At 43.4% G+C, this 16,724-nt stretch overlaps 1 long non-coding RNA gene across 1 annotated transcript; it reads right to left on the reverse strand.

Moving 5' to 3' along the window:
- Nucleotides 1-829: 829 nt before the first annotated feature.
- LOC138359358 (uncharacterized) lies at nt 830-11,814 on the reverse strand. The gene is made up of 2 exons (XR_011225925.1): nt 11,681-11,814; nt 830-3,434 (listed from the first exon to the last, which is right to left on the reverse strand). It is a non-coding gene; the product is annotated as an uncharacterized lncRNA (long non-coding RNA).
- Nucleotides 11,815-16,724: the final 4,910 nt, after the last annotated feature.

A 16,724-nucleotide genomic window follows, 5' to 3' on the forward strand; every position in this document is an offset into this window, starting at 1 on the left:
ATCCAGCTCAATATTGAAGACGACAATTTCGTTTCTTTTAAGTTGTTCAAAGTCAACCAACCTTTTTTGACTAGTTGTATATGAAAAAGGCTACAATTGTTTCAAGTTTCAGTATCGCAGCTTAAATATAAAGAATTATTTTTTTTAACGAATTTTACACATTTTCAATAAGCTACTATAACCACAAGTTTCAAATGAAAATTGCTATGACACTATCACATTAGCATATAATAACAGGATCTGAGTGGATTTTCCAAAATATGTTTAGTTTTACTAATACAAATCTCAAAAGTTCCCCCCAAAAATTATGCAATCATGTTTATTACTATATACAGTAATAAACTTAGATAAAAAGCTTTATACAGATTTTATAGAACCTCTACATATAAGATGCAAGTTTCCTGTAAATTGAATAAAAAATGAAAGAATTGAAGAATCGTTTATACTACTTTAAAATAAATATAAACTGAAGTCCAAGGTGCTGCCATCTGTGACTGAGGTTGACATCAACCAATTTCCTCTAAATTTGGCACCCTTACAGATAGCTTACGTGCAGTCAGGGGTACAAGTTTCACGCAAATCGTTTGATAAACAAAAAAATTGATTCTAACTAAATATTTGGGGATAAAACTAATTTTTTTTTTATCACGCTATTGTGATTCCTGAGAGACATTATTTCAGTTGACACTTGTGTTTGATATTTTTTTAACATTTTGGAAATTTGATGACAAAAAAAAAAATTCTCCCTGTTTATGCTACGATGCTGAGACTCGGACCAGATGAAGCCCTTTTCATATACAACTAGTCAAAAAAGTTGGATTGAAATCGAACTAGTTTTCATTTATTGCCTGCTATGGGCATATTTTAAAGTTGTGCCGTAACTGTAAATGGTAGCCCTCGGGTAAATTCTGGTAAAAAATATTTTGTATTGTTCGAAATATCTTTAGTAAATGTTGATGCTACGCCATATTGTTTTAACAAGGTACACATTTGATTTTTTTGAAAAAATAATCTAATCCAGCAATAGTTTATTCTGTTCTTTTTATGGCAGTTTAAATATGAATGAATATTGCTGCAGAAGTTAATTTTAGAATTTTTGGTTAGATTTTCAACGGCGAATGTCAAGTTTGTGATAACTGACCTAACTTAACTGGCAGGTAGATACATACAATTATTATTGAGCATAATGCTTGTTATCAGATGTGGTAACCTACTCAAACCTTGTATAAATTATCTGTGTTGCTTGTGCAAAAATGCGATCATTTTCGAACTATACAACAAATTAACTACCTTTTATATACCAGTGCACAAAGTTCAGAAATACAGAGGCAGTTCGACATATCTTATGTCTTCAGAAACATCTACAATGCTGCATATTGAGGCATGAATGCAACTTCCACTTCAGATATTTCCCAAGTCACAGTAATCTGAACGGTCTTTGAAGTAGCAAAACACCCCATGTTTATGCACTCAATCCCAGACTAAATTATGTATTCATGAAAAACTGATGCTGGGGGGGGGGCTAATAGGGTTAAATATCCTAAGGATACAGCCATGATATCAACGACATGCCCGAAAACAAAAATCTTTATATTCAACAAATAGACATTCAGATGACAAATTATTTGTAGCTGGAACATTATTATAATATTGTTTAAAATAGTTTAAATTAATTGAAAATCTCAATCAACTTCAACTATTTTCAAAATAGAATTCGAGCAGAATACAGTCTATTCATTGTCAAGTCATTGTGATATATGCATGGATGAGAAATACAAAGGACGCAAAATAATGATACAATTACTATGGTTTATCAGGAAATGTGCTCTAAAGGGCTAATTGAAAAATTATGAAGACTAACTTCCTGCTAGAAACAGAAGTCAAAGGAAAGTCATCACCCACGACCATCAGAAGCTCAGTCTTGTCTACAAGGTGTTGTACCTTCTCTTGCACTTTCCTCATTCACCTATTGAGCACTGGAGCCCGACCTACCCATGCAGGTCAATATTTACATGTAGCAACTAAGACCACACCGCATGGCCTCAAACAACGTCTTACAATGGTTATCTTGAGGCTATCTTGATATTATTTCGGGGCTTTATAGTGTCCCCGCGGCCTGGTCCTCGACCAGGCCTCCACCCCCAGGAAGCAGCCCGTGACAGCTGACTAACACCCAGGTACCTATTTTACTGCTAGGTAACAGGGGCATAGGGTGAAAAACTCTGCCCATTGTTTCTCGCCGGCGCCCGGGATCGAACCCGGGACCGCAGGATCACAAGTCCAGCGTGCTGTTCGCTCGGCCAACCGGCTCCTGATATGAAAGGTCGTTAGAAAAGATGCTTAATGAAGAAGCCCGGCTCCTGCACTGTCGTCAGAACGAGGTAACCAAAATATATTTCACAAATTAAAAATTTGTGAAGACTTTACAAGTTATTATTCATCTGGTTATGAATAATCGGATCTTTATGTGATCATTTCAATATTAATAAACAAAAGGTTTAACAACTTAATTAGCAAATTAACAACTTTTAATTAACAAAAGGTAATCCAGGTTGACTGCTTTAACACCATAGCTATTATGAACATAACGGATCACGTTCCTTGATGAAAAGGTCAGAACACTGCATGCACTAACAGTCTAGTTGGACAACCAGGGGACATTCACGAAGCAGGTATAGAAGTACTTACGAGTTTGTACATCTTTCCTCAATCTTTGACGGCTTTGATTACATTTATAAAACAGTTTACAAGCATGAAAACTTCCTAATCAACTGTTATTGTTATAAACAGTCTACTGGTGCTTCGGAGCTCATTAAAGGTTTAATAATTATAGACAAAGATGCCAAAGATTGAGAAAAGATGTACAGGTTCGTAGGAACTTGCGCAACTGTTTCGTGAATCTGGCACCTGGAGGCCTGACACCTTACTACCACCTTAAGTACGGGAGGGTTGAGACCTGTTATATGGCAACTGTCAGTGACGAGGGCGGGTTCTTTTAGTTATACGTGAAGAGACAAATATCACCACCAGATTAATACCATGTTACCCTCTTTTGTATAAATTTCCTTCCCATCCAACTAATTGTAAATTCTGCCTAACTAGCATAAAAACTTCAGACTAAGTGCATAATGCTAAATATATAATTGTGTTCCTTGTTATGACTTAAATATGACCATCCAACATTATGCCGAGCTGTGCGAGGACAGGCGAGCACAACCTACTCAGCCCAGGGCTAGCGGAACACACGCCAGCTTAATGTACAAGGCTGGTAATAACGAAACTAATACAAATTATTCTGTACAGGATTTATAAAGATCTTTAATAACAAAATACAGTAAACCCACTACACCTGTAAGGTCTTCATAGGATCCAAATGCCTTGTTGAAGGCTGCCTGAACCTTCAAGAAATCGGGCTGTTGCACCATCAGACATACCTGAAATTAAACATTAAATTAAAGATAATCGCCCAAGGCCTACTGGCCCATGCCAGGCTCTCTTCATACCAAATTGTTTCCCTCGTGTACTAGTTATACAATTCAAAGTTTTTGCCTTAATTACATTCCACTGCCAACCTGTTCCATTTGTTTATTGATACTTTCCAACTGACATCTCTATATTATTTTGCTCAATTTATCTCTTAAGGAAACTTTCACTGTCTTATGACATACACTATATATAAACATTATTTTAATACCTTCATCACCCTAGCACTTTTTTCTTTTTTTGTGAAAACCGAATAAATACAATATAAAAAAAGGGCGCCAAAGCACCAAAACGGAAAAGCTCAACTCAAAAAAGGAAAAGTTACACAAAAATAAAAATACACGTGAGTAAGTACACGAACAAGCAAAAATAGTATTAACATAGGACCACAGCAAGAAACAAAAGATCTGTACAAAGCAACATGCATTACAAGTAAAACACGAACAACCAAAACAATCCAAACAATTAGATCTATCTTGAGGTTATCTTGAGATGATTTCGGGGCTTTAGTGTCCCCGTGGCCCGGTCCTCGACCAGGCCTCCACCCCCAGGAAGCAGCCCGTGACAGCTGACTAACACCCAGGTACCTATTTACTGCTAGGTAACAGGGGCATTCAGGGTGAAAGAAACTTTGCCCATTTGTTTCTGCCTCGTGCGGGAATCGAACCCGCGCCACAGAATTACGAGTCCTGCGCGCTATCCACCAGGCTACGAGGCCCCCAGATCAGGGTAACTAACAAAAATACTACACAAAAATCTCCAGACACAAAATATGAACACATACAATGTAACTGCCGTCAACGGCGATACAGGCCGGAAGGCCCACGAAGCACCACAGTACATGATACATACCGTGGAACACAGGTATTAACATAATACAGCAATTGCCACCCCCACAACCGGGGCAAATGACAAGCACATATCAGGGCCAGTAACCCTACAAGGTATGGAACAAGAAGCACTAAACCAAACCCATCACAAACACAATAATACATAGGTACAGTGCAACAAAGAAAACATTCATGTCACTTTGAATCGGACAAAATCATTCAGATAGTACATAGTGGGATAATCATCCTGAGGATACCGCTGACGATACCAACGTCATTTCTCCCAGACATCCGGAGAACTTGAGGCAGAAGGGCGATGCATATGCAACGAAGGATCCGGTTGCACAGGAAAACCGAAAACGAACTACGCCGCTCAGAGCCCGACACGAGGGGCCGTTGCACAGGCGGTGGCCACGCAAGGGGGCGGTGGCCACGCAAGGGGGCGGTGGCCACGCAAGGGGGCGGTGGCCACGCAAGGGGGCGGTGGCCACGCAAGGGGGCGGGTGCACTACGGTCTACTCCACATGAGATGGTACCATAAGGAGCGGATACAGCGAACTGCAGGACAAAGTAGGGGCACAAAGCCCACCCTGCAAACGTCTTTCCTCGGCATAACGGCCAGGTCACAAGACACCACCTGCCACATCAGGGGGCACAGCCCTCCACGCTGGGGAATCGGAATACAAGGGTGAGGGCGCGGAAGCAGGAACCAAAGTCCCCTCCACCACCATAAGGGCACCAGCTACCAACACCGCCACACCACGATCAGGGACCACACCGGCCCCCAGCACACCATCAAAATCCGCCGAATAGAAGCCTCAGAAGGCCCCATTGTCTTGCACGTCGGCCCAGGGCGCACCGCGAAAAGACACACTGTGCTCACCTCTAACTTGAACGAACTATCACACTCTCCATGAGGCACAGCAACAGAACACCCAGGTGGACTCGCTAAATACGCATAGCACGATCCCGAAGGACTGCAGCTTCGACAATTGAGGGCATTGAACCACACACACGACAGGAGACCGCACCACATCGTCAAGCATGAAAGATACCTCAGCTGGAAACGGGGTAGGCAGACGCACCAGAGGCGGGGAAAACGGGGGCGGGGCCGCACAGTCCACAACCATGACCCCCCACATTCCCAAGCAGGGGGCCTACAGAAACCGGCACCACCACCGGGTCACCAGACAGGGAATCACTCATCACCAGCACATGGAGGCAGGTCCGTGGCCACCAAGAGGAAAAAGTCCTGCTCCTGGAAGAGGTTTACAGGGCGAACTCGGCACGTATCACAATCAGCAGTCTTGTGACCCGACCGGAAACAGGTCTGGGGTTGGCCCGCATGGAACAAACTGATGAGAAATCCCAGCAGCATAACCGATGACAGCACAGGGGACGAGAAGCATATGGCCAACGTACAGGTCCCACTCAGCACACCTGACCAACAGCCAGAGATGACATTCTGACAGGCATTTCGCACCCTTGACACTCACTTGACACTCGGCCGACCGGGGGTGCCGGTCGGCCGAGCGGACAGCACGCTGGACTTGTGATCCTGTGGTCCTGGGTTCGATCCCAGGCGCCGACGAGAAACAATGGTCAAAGTTTCTTTCACCCTACACCCCTGTTACCTAGCAGTAAAATAGGTACCTCGGGGTTAGTCAGCTGTCACGGGCTGCTTCCTGGGGGTGGATGTGGGAACCGACCTGTGAGATTTATATTTATTTAATTTATATGAATTTATATTTACGTTAATTTATATACTTCGATAGCAATTTGTATAATAATGAGTGGACTGTATTTCTGCAATAATCTTATAATCTCACAAATCGATCCTCTACACATTAGGGGGGTTTATATTTATATGTATGCAGCCAATCAAACTACAGTAACTACATACATTGAAGAGGTTCCTTATCTTATAGTACAGCAGGTTAGTCCACCAGGTATAACTAGGGTGTAGACACCAAATTATCCTCTTTGAGGTAGCTTCCATATCACCCAGTAACTGGTGCACAAATCTTCCTTCCTCGTCTTGACCTGTCAAAAGTGCGCTAGCTGTGAAGCCAGAATCCTATATATGACAAGCTATATCAGAGAAAACACTATACAGTACATGGAACATGAAGACCTGGCTTAATTACCTTTAGTTTGAGGCTTCCACGTGATCTAACCGGGACACCCTATATCCTGACATTAATGGCCATAAATGAATGATAAACGGGTTTCGGATAGACACTTAACTTGAAAATTTGTAGACAGCGTGTTGACAATGGTACACCTTTGGTTTCCATAACACTACGTCCAAGTAAATTTAACAGGAGCCGAATTTGCTCCCGTGTGAGCCTCTGGTCTCCCTCTGGTCTCGTATAAAACAATGGCTGTTTAACACTCCATACTATTGACGTTACTGGCCGACATTGTCCAGATATGATAGGAGCTAAATTTGCTCCACACGTCTCGGAGGTGACAACAATGGCTGCCCCCTTCCTCACTCTCACGCCTGGCTTACATTGTCCACATTTCAGAAAGTGATAGAAGGGTCACATTTACTCTACTTTAATATTGATAATTAAGTTAATTTATATAAGATGTTTTTATGATGGTAAAGTCCAAAGACTAATGTATTTAAGAATAATTCCCACCATAATAGGTGGTGAATTATAATAGTGTGTGGTGATGATATCCCGTTTTCTTTAGACGGTAATTCCACTACAAGTTACGTTTTCTATGGTTAACTTGTTTATACAACACAGCTATTATCTGTCTGATATATTAAATGCTGTCGGATTTTCCGACAGTGGAGGCCTGGTCGAGGACCGGGCCGCGGGGACACTAAGCCCGAAATCATCTCAAGATAACCCTCCCAAACCAGGAGAAATGCCGATGCAGAAGATCTGGGAATTCAAATGGTGCTCCATGCACCAGAACGTACGTAGTCTCGCCACAACGATCAGATAATGTCACACTACCACCACCACCATTAGGGAGCTGCAGGGGAGCGTCCATCAAACTTCGCCACAACATCCCTGTACATTACTGCTGAGCCGAACTTCACCACAACCCGGCGCCCCTGCAATCATCTGCACCCCACAGACCTCCATCACAGGAAAACGCAGCAAGTCCAAAATGACCATCTCGCCTCCACAGCCGAGTACGAAGCCTGGTCCGAAAACTCCAGCCCAATCATATCCTTCCTTCATAAGGGGGCAAAGTCACCGCCATTCCCCTAGCCGACTTGACCCGAAGACCACACACATTAACAAGCTTCAACACCAAGCGCCGAGCGGAGACTGGCTCTAGGCAATTCAACCCTATCACTTGTGTCGTCACCTGGAGTGCAACTTTCGTTCTTAATCACAATTTATATATTCCATAAATTAGTGCACATTCTAAGCTGAATGTTATAGGCTATTTATGTTAATACTTTAGTACAGCGACCAGAATGTGCTCAGCTTAATGCTTTGTAAAGTATACGGAATTCGTCGTCGTATCAACCAGGTATCTAACACTAGAAATTGGGCCAAGGATTCTGCATGGCCCTAGTCACTGCTGCTTTTAACATCAATAACTCTGATCACATTCGCAGCTTGTGAGCATGGCCAGTGTCATTATATAAAGATGAGCCAAACAACTGAAGAAATCCACAAGTGAGAATGGTGAAAAGAAGTGAAGTGAAAATCCACTAGTAAGAATGAGAGGCAACTCAGCTAGACTACCTGATATTCACCTTGAACCGGTCAAAAATAAGAGAAGTCAGATTTAAAGCCCCCATGGGAACGAGTGACTACAGTGTATTGACACTTTAGTATATGGTCGAGGTAGGAATAACCTATACAAGGAAGGGATTGGAAAGGAAAAGATTAAATTACTTTAGAGGAAAATATAACGAGATGAACTTCTTAATGGGAATACCATGGGAAACAGAACTCAGGAAAGGCTGTTCATGATATAATGGACTACGTCACCCAGAAGTGACAGGAAGCTGCAGACAGGTTTATCCCGACCCAAGATGAGAAAAATATAAAGCAACAAAGAATCCATGGTTAAATCAGGAATGTAAGGTAATTATGCAATTGAGTACAAGAACATGGAAAGACTTCAGGAATAACAGAACACCAGAGAGCCAGGAATTAGTACCTCATAGTGGAGAGAGAAGCAGACACACTGTATGAAAATGACATCGAAAGTAAAGCTAAGACAACCAAAACTGCTCCACAGCCACATCATGACGAAAACAAGTGAAAGAACAAGGGATGAAACTGAGAAAAGAGGAAAAAAACAGATACACAAGGTGTATGAAGAGCTCAGCAAGAGATTCCAGGTCTTCACCATAGAACAATGAGAAGCACCTGCACTAAATGAGGCACGGGTAAACCAAGCAACCTTGGAGGAATTTGAGCTCACCAGTGATGAGGCCAAAAGAAATCTGTTGGAGCTGAATGTGACAAAGGCTGTTGGGCCTGATAGAATCTCACCATGGATACTAAAAGAGGGTGCAGAAGCAATAAGTGCGCCACTTTCTATTGTGTTTAATGGGTCACTGGAAACAGAAGACCTACCGAAAAGCTGGAAGACAGCTAATGTAGCCTGAATATACAAAAAGGGTGACAGGCAAGAGGCATTGAACCAAGAGGCCAAAGCATTGGCAAGAGGCCAATTTCCATAACAAATACCATGCAAGAGGATGGACAAGATTGTGAGGAAAAGGCTCATAGAACATCTGGAGGGAAATAATATCACCCACCAGCATGGGTTCAGAGATGGTAAATCGTGCCTCACTGGCTTAAAATAATTCTATGACCAGGCAACAAAAATTAGCCAAGGAAGAAAAAGGGTGAGGGCAGACAGCATTTTCTTGGACTGTCCAAAAGCCTGTGACAGTACCCCATAAAAGGCTGTTACAAAAGTTGGAGCAACAGGCAGGAGTGAAAAGCAAGATGCTCCAGCAGATAAGGGAGTATCTAAGCACAGGAAACAACGAGTGATTCTGAGGGGGAAGACATCAGAGTGGCAAGATGTCACAAGCCGAGTCCCACAGGGTTCTGTGTACTTTGACCCATCCTGTTTCTAATATATGTAAACGATCTCCCAGAGGGTATAGACTCATTCCTATCAATGTTTGCTGATGTAATAAATTATGAGAAGAATCAAGACAGATGAAGATAGAAACTACGGGACGACCTGAACAAAGTGGAGGAATGCTCTGTGCTGTTGTTGGTTTTAGATTCAGCCACTTGGAAAAAAAAAATTCCAAGTAGCACGGGCTATGGCGAGTCCTTAGAAAGGTCTGTAAAATGGCTACTAGAGTACACTCAGGGAAGTGTAAAGTAATGAAATTAGGCAAAGGGAGAAGACTCAGCAGCATATGTTAGATTGGCCAACATAAGAACTGCCCTTAGAAACATGTTTAAGGAATCGTTCAGGACCTTGTATGCCACATGTCAGGGTCAATCCTGGCAACCCGTTCTCGCAAATTCGTAAAGTCAATATTGACTTATTAACTACGTGCATAGGTGATATACTAAACATAATAGATACCCTTAAAAAGATTCATAGAAAACACCGACCTTACCTAACCTTGTTAGTATCTTAAGATAAGCATCTTATTGCTTCGTAATTACAATTATTACTTAACCTATACCTATTATAGGTTAGGTAATAATTGTAATTACGAAGCAATAAGATGCTTATCTTAACATACTAAGTAGGTTAGGTAAGGGCGGTGTTTTCTATGAATCTTTTTAAGGGTATCTTATGTTAAGTATGTCACCTATGCACATATTTAATACGTCAATATTGACTTATTAAATTTGCGAGAACGGGTTGATCCTGGAGTATGCATTTCCAGCCTGAGTCCATACCTAGTTAAAACAAGACAAAGTTAGAAAAGATTTAGAGGTATGCCACCAGACAGTCCCGGAACAGAGGTATGAGCTACGAAGAAAGGCTAAGGGAGCTGAACCAAACGTCAGGAAAAAAATCAGTTTCCCAATCCCTGGAAGACAAGAGTAAGGGGAGACATGATAACCACCTACAAAATTTTCATGGGAAATGACAGAACGGACAAAAACTATTTAGCACGGGTGGTACACAGACAAGGAGACACGGCTGGAAACAGACCCCACATGATCAACGGAGAAATTAGAAGGAATTTTGTCAGTGTCAGTAATTAACAAATGGAATGCATTAGGCAGAGATGTGGTGGCGGCAGACTCCATACACAATTTCAAATGTAGATTTGATAGCGCCTAGTTGGCTCAAGAATCTGTACACCCGTTGATTGATGGACGAGAGGCGGGACCAAAGATCCAAAGCTCGCAAGCACAAGAGTGAATACAACTGAGTACTAGTTACACTTCAGATTTAATCCCTTTAATAATTAAAATTTTAACATTTAAGTCAATAAAACGGCAGAGATCATATTAGCCCATGTGAGGTAGCTACTTAAATATTAAACCAAACTGTTGTATAAGTAACGTTCTCTTGACGCAAAGCAGCGACGTTACGTCACACGGTAACGTTCTCTTGATGCAAGGTAGCGAAGCTACGTCATCCAATAACGATTCATAACACAGTCTCCGTGGTGTAGTGGTAAGACACTCGCCTGGCGTTCCGCGAGCGCTATGTCATGGGTTCGTATCCTGGCCGGGGAGGATTTACTGGGCGCAATTCCTTAACTGTAGCCTCTGTTTAACGCAACAGTAAAATGTGTACTTGGATGAAAAAACGATTCTTCGCGGCGGGGATCGTATTCCAGGGACCTGCCCGAAACGCTACGCGTATTAGTGGCTGTACAAGAATGTAACAACTCTTGTATATATCTCAAAAAAAAAAAAAAAAAAAAAAAAACTATTCATGCCCGAGGACCTGATCAGGGTTAATGGTCTCCCACGTCATGGGCTTTAGTCTCCATACTTCACCTCCAACACTGACAAATTCTACAGATTTTTATGTATATTTTACAAAAACATTAAAACATATGTGTAAAAGATGAACTAGTAAAGCAAGAGCGGCCATTAGTTAATCTAGGGTGAAAGTTACCTCACTGGAGCCTCACTAACGCTGCCCTAACTACCCACAATCTCGGGGCAACTCGCCAAGTGTAAAGTGCCAGTTTAACACCATAAACAAGTCAACTTTCCCTTATAATAGACTGCGCTAAAAGGCAGCTGCATCACAAGTGTTCAGAATAAAGCACATTGTTCTAGATAATTGACTGCCACTAAAGCTGTGTATTAAACGGGAAACAATGTCAAACTCTACGCTTTATCAACAAATTTTACGGACATTCCAAAACAAAGATCCGGCCATCAAAAGACATAATCAACTTGTCAAATAATAATATGCGACCATTTACTTGCCTTGAGAGTTAACACGCTTGGACAAATCTTCTCAAGGGAATAACTTAGCCAAACAAAGTAATTTTACGTCCTCCAGACCAGCACCTTCCCGCACCATGGTCCGCGCCACACTGACAGCCGCACCAGTTGGCCAGCATGGCCTGATGGCCAAACTACCTGTGTGACGTTATTCACATGACCGAACACACTCGTCAGACTTTGTCACAAACCAATAACTTTAAAACAAAGTAATTTAAACATTATTTTTATAGATGTTATTTCTATTTCTGCAGCGTTTCTGCCCGAAACGCTGCGCGTGCTAGTGGCTTTACAAGACTGTAATTACCATATTTGTATCCTCACATTCCTTATGTACATTCTTGTATATGCATAAATAAATAAATAAATAAATAAATATTAAGCCTTAATATATGCGAGTAGGCCTTAGACCAAGTGTTACATTGTAGACGTTCTTCTGAGTGTTGAGGCCACAACACTGTTTACTGGCAGCCTTTGACGCGTTATCCAACTGTTTGTCACTGTGTGTTGAGGCCACAACACTGTTCTCTGGTAACCTTTGATGCGTTATCCAGCTGTGTCACTGAGTGAACTGAACTACATTTGGGGTTCAGTTCATATTCAATGCCCACCCATGGCCTTCCCACTTCATGCCCGCCTAAAGCCTTCCCACCCATACCCCACACACTATGCCACCCCAAAGTCCTCCCACCTATAACCACACCCTATTCCTACCAGCCGTCCTCCCACCCATACCCACTTTCCAAGCATGACCACAGTCATCAAACCCATACCCATACCCCTTTAAGGTAGCATCAAACTAACCAATTTTATTGTTTTTGTGGAAGCCATATGGAAGGCTGCCCTCTTAGACCTATCATTTCTGGTTTAAAATTTCCTCAAAAAAACTTAGCTATTTGACTATCAAATACTTTAGGTGCATACTTAGGCAACTTCTCAGAAGCACATATTATTCATACTCGGGATTTTTTTTGAAATAGTTAGGAGCAAAGGCCATACAGAAAAAAATAAAAATGATTAGTTTTGATGTTACCTCACTTTTTTACCAATATGCCTTTACATAAAATATTAGATTTTCTTTGCGCACAAAAGGTAGAATGTAATTTTGTTACTCCGATCGCTAAAAGTTTATTCTTTCATCTGATTAATATCTGTGTAGAAGACACTTATTTCAATTTTGACGGGTAGGTTTATAAACAAAAGTTGGGGTGTCCATGGGTTCTTCCTTTCCCTATTCTTGAAAGTTTATATATATGGAGTTTTTTTAATCACAATTAGCACCCACAGTAATAATAGATGGGAAAGGTCCTAGAGCCTGGTTAAGATATGTTGATGATGCTTTCGTTATATTTGGCGGAGATTTTGAGAACCTACATAGGTATTTAGATGGTTTCAATTCCGTGCAATTTACTATGGATATTTAAATTATCTTAATAAAGAACTCCCCTTTTTGGATTTTATGGTAGGTAGAAGCAACAATCAGTTTACATTACTTGCAGGAAATGTACATATACAATTTTTTCTCATATCATTCTAATTTAGTTAAGCAAAGTGTACTTAACGGTCTTTATCTAAGAGCTAATATGATTTGTGACCGTCTTGCCAGCAAGCTGAACTTAAATATTTAAATAAGACAACTGAAAACTCCACACCCCAGAAGGATTCGAACCCAGACAGCCAGGAGCATTATGCATCTTGGCGTACCTGGCCCCCCTCCCAGTCCGGCGTGTTGTTGCCATGAGGGGGGATTGGTGGGCGGCTGGCGGGATGTGATGCTCCATTGGACAGTCCTCAGTCCTTTTATGGCCTTGTACTTCTGCTGCTGTCCTCACTAATTTTGCTGGGCAACTTTTCCTTTTCCTTTTGTTTCGTTTTTCTCCCCCTCCTCTTCTCCTTTCAAACCTTCTGCCTGTTTTGATCATTCTTTTCGCCTTTTATTTTGACGCCCGGGTGTTTGAGAAGGCATACTCTTGCACCTGTAAAACTGTAGTACCCAACGTCTCGAGCGAGGGGACCCTTTTATTGTCAATCCTCCTTTCATCACTGAACCAGATCTCGACGGACTGACGGTTCTTAAGGTGGCGTTTGTGGGGCTTATACTCACGACTCATCCCTAGGGGGGCCCTGGCAAGATCGGCAACATGTCTCTTGTTGGGTGTCCTGCCTCTAATTGTGGCTCTGTGGTGGGTGTGGAGACACATTCGTGAATGAACGTCTTACCTCTCGTCTTTGTGTTGCAATCTATTCCTCTTTTACCTTCTCAGGTTCATGGGGTGGGCAACCAAGCACCCAAGTCGGACTGTGTTGGAAGACCGGGATCTGTAGCCCTCGCTGCAGTGGGCCATGACCTTTCTCCTCCTTTAACCCTCCTGACTACTCCCCTCAGCTCCCCTCCCTCTGTGGTTGGGTCGAGCCCCAAGCCCCTAGTGGTGACCTCCTCGTCACCTGGCTCGGCTCAGTCTCTTATTGTGATTACTGAGCCTTTTAACCCCTCTCTTTCTGGGGGTTCTCAACGCCGTCCAAGCCACGGCCGCACTCACCTGATCCCTTCCCGTACTGATGCGTACCAAGCCTTGTTTGGTCCCGCTCTGTGGGCTAAGTACTTTGACCTCCTCTTTCTGGATTCTTCACCTCCTGACGATTTCTCCCTCCATAGGCACCTTGTTGATTCCGTGGATGCCTATGTTACTTTCAACCCCACCCATCTCGGTACACGTTTCGTTGCTGCTCCTTCTCAGGATGTAGCCACCTGCTTGGCCGCCTTATCCTGCCTTGGCGAGACCCCTGTTCGGGTCTCCAAGAACGCTTGGTTGAATGCCAGTGTTGGCACTGTTCTACTCCCACCCCATGTTGCGAATGGTGTTACGAATCTACAGGCCTGCCACAAAGTTATTCAGAATATTCTCGAAGCCCAGGGTCATTCTGTCCTCCAGCTAGACACGTTTAGCTTACCTCTCCTACGGTTCTGAAACACCTTTTCCTTGAGCACTTTTCTTCACACTCCAGCTCCATTTCAATCTTCACCGATGGGTCTAAATCTGCAGACGGTGTAGGCTACTCAGTTGTTTTTCCTGACTGCACTTACATGTGTCGCTTACCTCCGGAGACTAGCATCTTCACAGTGGAACTTTATGCTATTCTCTATGCTCTTCGTCTCCTGTTTTCTCGTTGTCAATCTTCCTTTGTAGTTGTTATTGACTCTCGTAGTGCCCCTCATGGCTCTTGGGTCCTTTAATCCGGTTCATCCTGTGGTTGTCGAGATCCAGCATTGGCTGTTTCTTACAGTAAATTTAAGTCAGTTGAGTTTTGCTGGGTTCCCAGTCATATTGGTGTCTCTTTAAATGAGAGTGTGGATGCTGCCGCTAGGGAAGGTGTCCGCTCTTGTCCCATCTCTTTTAAAGGTATTCCTTATTCCGCCTTTTACCAAGTTATTCATTCCTCCATCCTTACTCGTTGGTGGGATTGTTCGTCTTCTGTTACTGGTAACAAACTGCGTACTCCTAAGAGTTGTGTGTCCTCATGGCTGTCCTACCACTGTAACTGGCGATGAAAAACGGCTCTGGCGAGGTTGCATTTTGGCCATACTCGCTTAACTCATGGTCACTTAATGGAGCGCCGCCCTGCTCCTTATTGTCCAAATTACATTGTCCCTCATACGGTCGTGCATATCCTTGTTGAATGTCCTGACTTCCGGGACGAACGTGTGTCTTGTTTTCCAACCATCCCCTGCAGTCGCTTGTCCCTCGATAGAATTCTTGGTGAATCGGATACTTTTGATATCATTCGCCTTATGCATTTCTGTTCTCGTATTGGCATCCTTTGGGATATTTAGCGCCCTCTGATTATTCTGCACATTTGATGGTGCTATATAGCCTATAAGTACACAAAGTACAGAAAGACAGTCCCAGAGCATCGGAGGGCACCATGCCCAAACCTCCAGCACGTGTTACAAAGCCTAGGAGAAGGAATGTACTCCTGGACAGAGCACCTGGCATCAGCAAGAATGACAGAGGGTGGAAGGGTCCTACCATCAAAGGTAATCTTCACAACCCGAAGGGGTTGACGGCGACGACCACGAGGGGGACGAGTAAACGTGTCAACCCGGAGGACAGAATGGCCCTGGGCCTCAAGGATATGCTGAATATCATCATGGCAGTCCTTTAGATTCCGAACACCGGTCGCAACATGGGGCTGGAGGAGAATAGTGTCAACACTGGCATTCAACTGAGCGTTCTTGGAGACTTGAACAGGGGTCTCGCTAAGGCAGGTTAACGATGTTCAAGCGGGAGGCTGCATCCTGAGAAGGAGCAGCAACGACACGTGTACAGAGACGGTAGGGTTGAAGGTGACAGAGGCATCCACGGAATCAACAAGGTGCCTATGAAGGGAGAAATCGTCAGGAGGCGCAGAATCAAGAAGGAGGAGATCAAAGTATTTCGCCCACGAAGCGGGACCAAACAAGGCATGATATGCATCAGAACGGGAAGGAATCGAGCGAGTGCGGCCGTGTCGAGGACGGCGTTGAGAACCCCCAGAGAGAGAGGGGTTAAAAGGTGCAGTAGTCACAACAAGAGACGGAGCCGTGCCAGGGGACGAGGTAGTCACCACTGGGGGCTTGGGGCTCGACCCAACCACAGAGGAGGGAGGGGAGCCGAGGAGAGTAGTCGAAGAGGCCAAAGGAGGAGCAAGGTCAGGGCCCAATGCAGCAGAATCTACAAAGCCTGGTCTTCCAATACAGACCGATTCGGGGCTTGGTCGCCCACCCCACGAGCCTGAAAATGTAAATTAGGAACAGAATTAGACATAGGTATGAAGAGAAAGAAATTAATTCACGAATGTGCCCCTATACCCACCATGGAGCCACAATTAGAGGCAGGAAACCCAACAAGAAGCCATCGCCGATCATGCCGGGGCCCCCTAAGGGTGCGTCGTGAGTATATGCCCCACAAATGCTACCTTAAGAACCGTCAGTCTGTCGAGATTGGGTTCAGTGATGAAAGGAGGATTGACAATAAAAGGTTCCCCT

The sequence above is a fragment of the Procambarus clarkii genome, chromosome 90 (genome assembly GCF_040958095.1).
Source record: "Procambarus clarkii isolate CNS0578487 chromosome 90, FALCON_Pclarkii_2.0, whole genome shotgun sequence".
Lineage (NCBI taxonomy): Eukaryota > Metazoa > Arthropoda > Malacostraca > Decapoda > Cambaridae > Procambarus > Procambarus clarkii.